Source organism: Lagopus muta, chromosome 3 (genome assembly GCF_023343835.1).
Source record: "Lagopus muta isolate bLagMut1 chromosome 3, bLagMut1 primary, whole genome shotgun sequence".
Classification (NCBI taxonomy): domain Eukaryota; kingdom Metazoa; phylum Chordata; class Aves; order Galliformes; family Phasianidae; genus Lagopus; species Lagopus muta.
The window spans coordinates 12,081,015-12,091,241 of NC_064435.1; positions in this window are offsets into that span (position 1 = coordinate 12,081,015).

Below are 10,227 nucleotides of genomic sequence, written 5' to 3' on the forward strand. Positions count from 1 at the left end.
CTCTCCTAGGAGCTCACAGGGTCTGGGGTTGCATTGCAATGGGCTGTCCAGAGTGGTGGTGGAGTCTCCATCCCTCAGAGGTATTTGAAATGAGTGGATGTGGCACCGAGGGGCATAGTTCTGTCGCAGGATTGGGGATTCAGGTTGATGATTGGTCTTGATGACCTTAAAGACCTTTTCCAACCAGGGTGATTCTGTGATTCTAGGATTTGACTGGCTGCCTGAAGCATAAATGAGGCCCTTCACTGGTCAATGATAACATGGATCGCTAGCAAAAAAAAAAAATGCAATGGGAGCTCCTTGAAGTATCCTCACCATCTGTCTTACAGCCCAGTAGTAAACGAGACAAAAGCATTTTGAGAGCTACCTGCACAACAAATAGAATGATAATGGCTCACCTTTGCCCCAGCTTTCCTTGAACATCAGCTAACTCAGCTGCTGTGGGAGATGCTTTATTTTGAACAAAACCTGAGCTGTTCCTTTTGTTAAACTGCAGAACTAGGAGAGAGCTGTTTTCTAAAAGGCTCTATTAATAGCTTGTGTAGGTTCAAAGGCTTTTCCTAAGCTGGAAGGACACCAGCTCACCCCTCTCAATTCTTGATGCGTGTTACATTGTGCTTTTTAGTAGAAAATAAGCTAATATCCTTTTAATTTGTTATTCTTGGATCATTTTGGTCCTGGTCTGAACAAGCTTTGAGCACACGGCGGAGAAGCGGAAGAACCAAACACAGTTTTGTGACTGAGGTGGCACGTCCAGCCCCTCGCGTTTGGAGATGCTGGCTGATTTTATGCCTTCCGATTTCCGGCTTGGCTGCGTTTTGTCACAGCGGTCTCTGTTGTTTGTTGCAGAAATTACAAAATGCATCTGCTAAAAATGAGTGGCTAAACAGGAAAGACGCCCACTCCCAACTCTACAGAATAAACAAAGAGCCCTCTGCATTTTGCGTTTATAGATGGAGAAATGCAATCAGCACAGGAAATGAGATTTCCTCCTCTTTGAGGCAACCCATGAATTTTGACTGACTTTAAAAGAGCTTTGACCACTGAGTTAAAAATACATCTGTGAGAGTAATTTAATTCATAAAGTACCTCAAAAACGATGACCAGACAGGTGATCTTTTGTCAAGTGGTGTATGCGGCATGCTGCTGGCTGCCCCAAGCACTGGGGATAGATAGGTAACTTCTGGGTTTTGTTCTCTCCGCCTTTTCTCCATAGACAATACTTGTACTTTTGAAAGGAGTTTGGATTGCATTCTGGACCAGACAGCTCTTTTTGGCAGCCCAGTCTGCATGAGATGCCTCCCATCCAAGGGGAGATTTCCAAGCTTACGCTATGGCCAGCGTTCAGCTTTCTATGATATAGCTCAAGTTGATGAGACTCCCATGGAGTCTGCTCATGATGTTTAAGTACAGTAGTGCATTGGCACCTTAGCTGTGCTATGCTAAGACAAAAGGCTTTGGTTACTTTGGTTGCAGCAATTGGCACCCAGAGAACTTGCCCATGAATGACCAGGTATTATTTGGTTCCCCACATAGAACCTGAGCAGTTTTCAACTCGACCTTTATCTTAATTCTTTTTATAGCTCTTTCACTGAAGTGGAATTTAGTCTTTCTTTTTTGGATGTGGCTGGAGGTGTAAATCCAGACAGATATAACTTCTGAACAGGCAATCAAGCTGGCTATGCCTCAGCTCATCAGCACTTGTGTTGTCTGTATGTAAAGCAAACAAAATCCTTTTTAAATCTGAAGTCAAAGTCATTTTATTTGGTTCTTTTCCTTGCATATAGCCAATGAGATGGTTCTCATTTAAAATAGCTGGCTCATGGCAGTAGGTAGAAACCTACAATCTTTTTCTTATTACACCCTTTTATATTTAAACCCTCTATTTTTAACCCAATGGTGGGATTCAGGGTTAATGTTCGTTAGATCTGTGTCTAGACAGTTGTGAAAAACAGGAAATGAATTACATTAGAGTAAGAAAGGAGAACTTAACCTCTTCTCTCCTAGCTAACATGGGAGTGGGTGAAATATTTTTACAGCAGAATATCTGTAAAGGCTTAAGGAAGTAGAAAATAAAGAGGAAAAAAAACCCTCTGCTCCCATGGGAATTATTTTGCAGAAAATAAAGAGCTGGGCTCTGCCCCTCGTTACACCCAGGCAGTAATTCTTTTCCTTTGGGCTCTAGGGAAAAATTGCATTTTATTACTGCATGCTTCTTGCAAATATTCAAAGGAAAACAAAGGCCATCCAACCAGTTTCACACACAGGATAGCTCAGCTGCCCAGGGCAGCCAGCAGGACCCATCCTCTGTGCACTCAGGGTTTGTACCATGCCTGAGCACCTTAACCTCCTCCTCCTCCTCACCCCAGAGCCTCAAGGGGTTTAAGTCTTTGCAAATTTATTTCTTTCTTTGAAACAGAAACTGAAAAAATGTGAAATTCCCTGTCTTGAACTTTTAGAAAAACAGGAACCTGTAGCCATCATGGCCCCAACAGGGCAACTCTCTCTGTATCCAAACCTGGGACAGGACTCCATTTATTTCACGCACAGCTCATCATCCCCCTCATCTGAAGCATTTTGCTGGAATCTACTGTCCCACATGAGCTGTCAGCCCACTAGCAACACATGTCCCTGTGGCAGAGCAGCACAGCCCTGCCCAGCACTTCATTGCTGCATTTTACCATGATTGTTTTTCATTTCAAAGGCCTGTTGAAGCTGCAGAGTGCAAATCACCAGGACAGCACCATAGTTGATCTTATAGCATCTTTAGCACCATCACAAACAAATAAACCACCCCAAACCAACCAACGCACAAGCAACTCCCCCCAGTGGAGCAGCCTAAAGAAAGGCTTTTAAGTAATACAACATTTGCTCACGGGTTTGTCAGTGTTTCCACTGCCAGTTTGTCTTGCTGAAGAAATCAAGTATTGGCACAGCTCTTATCAGAAACATAAATAATAATAATCTTTGTTTCCAAAGTTTTATGGAATGGAGGACCATGGGAGTTTAAGTGAGCAACAGTGCTGCAAATTTTGGCCTACAAAAGCATTCCGTGTAGCGACACTCAAGGTGTGAACGTGCCTCAGGAGAAGCCAATGGCTAATGGGAGAGGTAAGGGAATCGCCTGCCCTCAGAGCATCATCTATGTGTGAGCTTCTCTGTGGAGCTGTGCAAGGGGCTGAGGGGGCATGGCGGCACCCCCCTGCCTCCATCCTTTCCATCCTTTCCTTCCTTTCTCTATGAGCTGCAGCAGATGTCAAGGAGAGCAGTCAAGACAGTATCACTGCAAAACTGCTACCTGGAAAGATGTCTTCTCTCTGTGCACACATAGAGGCACACTGACACCCGAGTGCATGTTATGTGCATCTAATTAATAAAAGATGTCTTTGAGAAGCTGGGCTTTGCAGAATGAGTAATGGAGGTCAGTAATTTTCTTGTCAGCAGCAGCTTTGCTTGAAGGAGATGTTTTAGGACGTGGCTCATCCTGTGGTGGGGAAGGAATTTTTCTGCATTAATCATACATTAATTTCTCATGAATATATTCTGCCTGAGGTAAGTACAGCCTGCCTGCCTGATTTATAGAGGAGGTGGAAATCTGAATAGAAAAAAAAACAGGTGTTCTGAGTGCCTTCATTTCAGTCTCTCTCCACAAGCACATGCCCAACCCTTGAAGTCTCTTGGAGCTAGAAACTGGTGGAGGAATAGCTGCAGCCCATTTCTCCCAGCTGTCATGTCAGGCTGAGCAGAGCCCATAGGGAAAGTCATGGGCTGCCCAGGGAGGTGGTGGAATCACCATCCCTGCAGGTGTTCAGGAAAAGGGTAGATGCCACACTGAGCGACGTGGTCTAGAGCTGCCACAGGGATGGGATGATGGTTGGACTGGATGATCTTACTGGTCTTTTCAACCTTAATGATTCTATGAAGGGAGGAACAAGAGATGAAGTCCCACAGTCGCCCCAGCTGGCTCCAGCGTGGCTGTAGTGGATCTGGCAACCAACCCCAGTCCTTCAACAGACCAATGAGGACTTTGCATCCTGGTTAGAATTTAATCACCTTTTATCCTTGTTTTCTGAAGCTGACAGTGAAACCCTAGCCTGAGTGCCACAGCAAAGCTGTATTTTGTTACGGAGCTCCAAACAGAGCTTCCACTCAGTAACTCAGCAGTACAAGTGGCCGTACCACTCGAGCTCTGTGGCTCATTCTCCAAATGGCATTAAGGAGCTACAATAAGTGGTTATAGCAGTATTTACTCAGTATTATTATAACAGTATTATTTGGGGCAAAAAGGTTGCCCGCTTTGGACAAACATTATGCCTGTGTTTGCTCATTGCAGGTGGTCTTCAGGTCTATGCAAGATGGGAGCTGAGATGGCCTTGCAGGCTGTGGGAAGCACAGGAGACCACGGTTGTACTCATCTCCTCTCTTTTGGGAACCAAGACCAGCTCATGGCCCCTCAGATGTCAGAAATACACAGCCCGGGGTGTTGTGAGTAATTACGGAATAAGTTAAATGAGAATTATAGAACATCCTTTGTTGGAAGGGATCCATGAAGATCACTGAGTACAACTCCTGGCTCCACACAGCACCACTCAAAATTCAAACCCTATGTCTGAGAGCAATGTCTAAATGCTCCTTGAACTCTGGCAGCCCATTCCATGCCCACCGCCCTCTGGTGCAGAACCTTTCTGTAACCCCCACCTGACCCTCACCTCATGCAGCTTTAAGCCCTTCCCTTGCATCCTAAATGAGGATTAAGAAAATAATCCTTCCCGGTATCCATCTCTGGTAGATACAGCAGGCAGGGCAGTGTCACCCCCAGGCCCCTTCCTCCTGGCCTGCTGCTGGGACCATGCTGGAGAGTGCCATGCAATGCCCCACGGCCAGAGTCAGGCCGGGCCGCTCAGTCCTCCCCAGCCCCACTCCCTCTGCACCACAAGTGGTTGGGCTCTGCACACTGTGCAGCAGCTCCATGGAACAACGTGTTTGAGAACAACTTCTGGCTAGACACATATCTTAACATATTAGAAGGTATTTTTAGTACTTCTGGCACAACGGATCAAACTCTGCTTTCAGTTGTACTAATATAACTCTGCTGGCATCACCTTGTGTTCACAGCGAGGTGGCAGCTGGTCGGAGCTCCCTTGCTAAGTAGCTGTGTTTATCCCACAAAAGACAAAAAACAAGCTTATAAAAAGGCAGGTGGGATTCCTGCCTTACAGCAGGCCAGGCTTGCGCCATGAGCACAGCTTCACCAACTTGCAGCTCCCATTGCTGAAGGAACAGCAGCACAGAGCAGGGCAAAAACACTCCAAATGCTGTTGCCTCAGTTTGTCATGACTTTGTTTTGTACTGGTATAAATATAACTACATCCATTTCATACAGCGAAGTGCTCCGTGATGAGCACAGTATAAATAGCTGAACTGCTTACACAAACCATAAACAAGGGCTGGAAACCCTTGCTTCACCCCACAAGGCAGAAGCCATGGCAGCTTCCAACTGGAAGGCACAGAGGAGGCTCTGCAGCTGAACAGTTAAAGCAGAATGTTTTCTCTGGAGGCTCGGATCGGAGCTGGGGCACTGCCACCCTCCCAGCCATGCCAAGGTGGTGGGATGCGTGACACCGCAATTACACACGCAGAAGAAGGGAAGGCTGAGATAACTACCATATTCTCGCTGTGTAGGCCACGTAAAAAATCATAACATATAATGATTCCTGCTTTATTGCAGTGTTTGGGTTCCAGATATAGGCCTGCATGGGAAGGCTGTATGACGCTGAACCCAATGCCAAATGAGCATTTCCTGCTTTGAAGTAATGTAATGTCAGGAATCCAGCTGGTTGGAAACACCCTGCTTGTCTGGAGCTCCAGGTGAACCAGTCCATTCCCAGAGGCCGTGAGGGACCGTCTGCAATTCAGGTCCTTCACACACTTATTTTTGTCAACACAAAACAAAGCTCTTTGCCTCCTGCATAGGAAGTGGCTGAGCTCACCCAGAAACCCAGGGGCTTGCCAGAGGCATTAGATAACTAAGCAAGATTTGTTTTAGCTGCCCTCAGTAACCAAGGTATTTCCTACTGTAAGTATAAGGAAACATTGAAGATACTTAAGCAACCGTATTTGTTTATCTTAGGCCAAACTGGAGAGATTTTCCAGAACCACTACTGCAGCTGCACTCAGCCCGACACAGCGAGTGCTGCCCTGCGGACTCCATGGCTGCAGGAGGAAAGCAGATCCTGGCCGAGAGCTCTGCACAGCCGCTGCACAAACCTGCACAGATACCCACGGACCCTTCATCTTGCACAAGACAATGGCCAGAGGGCAGATGGAACTCACCAGTGTTTGCTCCCCCCGGTTTCTGAGTAGGCAATTACCTTAGAAGACACAAATGTCAAGGTAGCTTTCATTGTGAGAAGAGATGAGATCTCCAAGCCTGCAAATCCAAAGGGTCTTAGAAGGGCACCCCCATCAAACCTCAGCCATCTGTTCCTCAGTGGGAGGTGATGGTGGCAGCAGCAGGGACACCGTGGGGTGCTTGGGCCCTGGGGCAGGCTCCCCAGCACAGTGGGCACGGTGCTGAGCTTGGCAGAGTTCAAGAAATGTCTGTACAAAGCTCTCAGACATATGCTCTGCTTTTTGGGTGGTCCTGCAGGGAGCCAGGAGTTGACTTGATGATCCTTGTGGGTCTCTTCCAACACAGGATATTCTGTGATTCTGTGATAGCAAGAGAAAAGCAGACCCTAAAGATGGACGCTTGTACAGTATCTGGCTGGAGCAGGGTTGTGCATTACAGCATGCACGAGGCCCTGGCTGGCTGATGAGCAGGCAAGGAGGGAATGGACCTGCAGGCCACAACGTTCCAACCTGGGCTCTGATCCTGGAATCTGATTCATATCAACGCAGCCTGGTGCCTCCCAGCCGTACATTTAATAGCGCAGATCATATTGCAGTGTCCTGAGTGCCTAAATTTAGCTTCTGAAACCTGTACATTGATTAGTTTGATATTCTAAGGTGCTACACACGCAATTCAGTAGAATTGTGAACGCTGAGTAGAACTCAAGGCTTGGCAGGCAGCAGGGAGACTTTGCCACATGGCCCTTGATGCTCAGGAGGAGCTAACAGACCTCAGGCAGCCCCCTAAGACACAGATCAGCCCTGTGCTGCTGTTGAGGTTGTTTAGAACTGAAGCAGATGCCACACTGCCTGCCTGCTGCGTGCTGACTGCTCTCTCTGCTGGCTGGCTCAAAAATGGCATTTTCACCAGCTTTGAGTTGAGCCTGACTGTTTATGTTCACAGAAATTTAAGAGCCAAGAAAATGTGTTAAAAAAACGTCTTTTTTTTTTTCCTTTCCTAACATCCCAAACAGGTAAGCAAGAGGTTAGCTATAAAGCAAATGATATTCTTAACTACAGAGAAGCTGCAAAGAAGAGAAAGCAGCAGGATAGATGTGGGTCTCCTACCTCCCACAGAACTGCACCCATAGTTCCAAGGAAGTGAGAGGGCCAACCTGTGAGACGGGGCGCCCAGCATGGAGGTAGGGCAGGAAGGGTCCTGCCGTAACATTTCCAGCAGTGAAAGTGTTGCACAATTTCCAGTCACCAACGGCATGCAGAAGCTAAGAGAGAATGGGATTGTGAAGAACTTCCTTCTCTGCTTGTTCAGTGCCTAACTCAAGGGTGGCCAAGACTGAAAAGCCGCTGTCCAGGTGCCCTCAGCACATAAATGCCATAATGATAAAGAACAACGGAAAGACAGGCAAATTTTACTGTGGGAAAGGACAAGCTAAAGAAGGATGAAAGAGAGCAGAAAGCTAAGCTGCATTAAGAAATCATCATACTAAAGGCAAATCAGCAGCATGCCTTTGTGCTGCATGCCTCAGGACATAATCTAGACATGGCAGATTAAAAGTCTCAGGGGCTGTCAGTAGCACCAACCAGCCCAGAGGTGATGGCAAAACTTTCATTTTATTTCATGTTTCACAGCAGGACATGTTCCATGCGTGCTATCTTTGGGCTGCGTGGCTGTACCAGCCAGAGTGGAGCTGTACCTGCCAAGCCATGCTTTGCTGTGCGGTGCACTGCATTTATCTACCCCCACAAAAAGTCTTTTCAATCAGAGATGTTTAATACATTGGTGATCATAAGTGTGTCTGTCAGTGACACTGCCTTCTTTGCTTTACAAACAGCAGCAGCAGTTCTTTGCTTGCACTCTCATATCCTCTGCTTCTGCAGGTACTTGACAAAGCAGCTCTGAAGAAACTGCTTGTCTGTCCACAGCTGGAAGCTCAATGAGTCAACACTGATGTGTCTGCCTCAAGTGTCAGCATGAAGATTAAACACAATAAGGTCTCCAAAGCAAACAGGATATGAGTTGACTGGTGAGAGAAAGGAGCAAGCCCAGAACAAATTCACTTGGTCCCTTGGGGGACCCATTAGGACTAATCAGCACTAAAAAAAAGGGAGGTCTCCATTAATTATTGTTAGCAATCAGGGAGCAGCCACTCCTCTGCTACACCTCCTATTTAGGACCCTAAATGAGCAGTTGGTGTACTCCCGAATCTGACTTTCTGATAGCACACCCTCTCCAATGTTAGTAAGTGCCACCAGGCTTGAAGGGCCACAGAGGAAATGCTGTGATTGTTCTCTGGCTTCTGCCTTTTGTTACCTGGAATGGCATATTTTTTACAAGAGCTACAAACAAATTATCGTAATAAAGCTTCCATCACACACACTGAACCTGCTGCATGTAAGATTAGGCATCTGTTCAGAATGATTAGAGAGAAAAGGGAGCGTTTCTTCACACTGATTTTTTTTTAACTTGTACATTCTGAATAATGGTTGTATTTGTTCTCTTTCTTAAAAAACCTTGATCCTGAGATTAGACTAAACCATGCATCTCCTTTTACCTAGGCCTCACTAAAGGGAGCATCATAGATTTCAGCCCCCAAACACCAGCTCAGGGTGGTAGCTCAGTATTTAAATCAAATGACAAACTCAAGTAGGTAGGGATGAGAACCTCATGTTCTGCAACAAATCAGAAGTTCAGTTGAGGAATGCTCAGAAGGCAGGGCATACAGTCACTTAGGACGTGCTTCATGTAAGCCATTCAAACAAGACGTGGCTCTTCACATTCTCCATCCTGCTATTCTCTATCCAGAGGCTACAAATCAGCTCTCCCACCCTGCAGAGGAGTGCTGCAACAACTGAACTCCTGCTCAGTCTGTGCTGGCTCCCAAGGAACCCATGTTAGCAACCTATCTGCTCAGCACCCAGCTGTACTGCATGCATTTGGCAACAGAAAATGTAAGCTTCTGCATTCAGCCAGCCCTTATGGTACAGAAAAAGATGCCTGGATGAAATCAAATCAATCCCACAGCTGTTTAACAGTCCATCTCTTCTGTTAACATGCTGAGTAAACTCTCTGAAACCACCGGGACATGTGGTAATAATACATGCATGTGTATATTACATGTTTCTGTAGATAGAAATAAGATTTAACACTTAGAACTGTCACTGTGCTTTTCCTCACTGTGACTGAAGTGTTTCACAACTGTTTACTGCAGTCTCCATCCTTCTGTAGGGCAGTCTGTTCATTCCCTTCCCCCCCAGCCATATGCTCCTGCTGATTTACTTATACCAGCAGCAGCAGCTGTCTGACCTCAGAGCAAGCCGGTTCAAGGAGCTAAATGGAAGAAAAAAACCTTTTCTTCCTTCTGTTAGTTTAGCTTCCTAGCCCGGATTACCTTGGGGCCAGACAAATGCCAAGTGCAAGCATGTGGAGGTAGGCAAGAACGTGCGGCCAATGGAAGAAGGAAAAGCAAGTGCCTCTTCCAGCACCCCTTAGCATTAGGTGAATTTAACTGAAATGTCAGGCACTTAATTCTCCTCTCGTACAGCACAGAAGCATCAACTTATCTGGATTTACACAGTGCTTGGAAGTTCCCTTTATGGATGTAGTGACTAAATTGAGATGCACTAGGTCAATTTACGTAAGTGACAGAAATAATGAATATACTGATCCTCACTTCTGAAGTGTGGCAACATTCAGCATGCTGAGCTACGCTGTTCAGTAGTTCATGCATACTTTTCCAAAAGTTTTATTGGTTTTTTTTTTTCACAGTGTTTAAATACTCTTTTCAATTTGGGCAAAGTAGGTGAAAAAGCAATATGTTTATAATGTGATGCCTACATCTGATTTGATGTATTAAAAAACAAACAAGTTCATTCTTA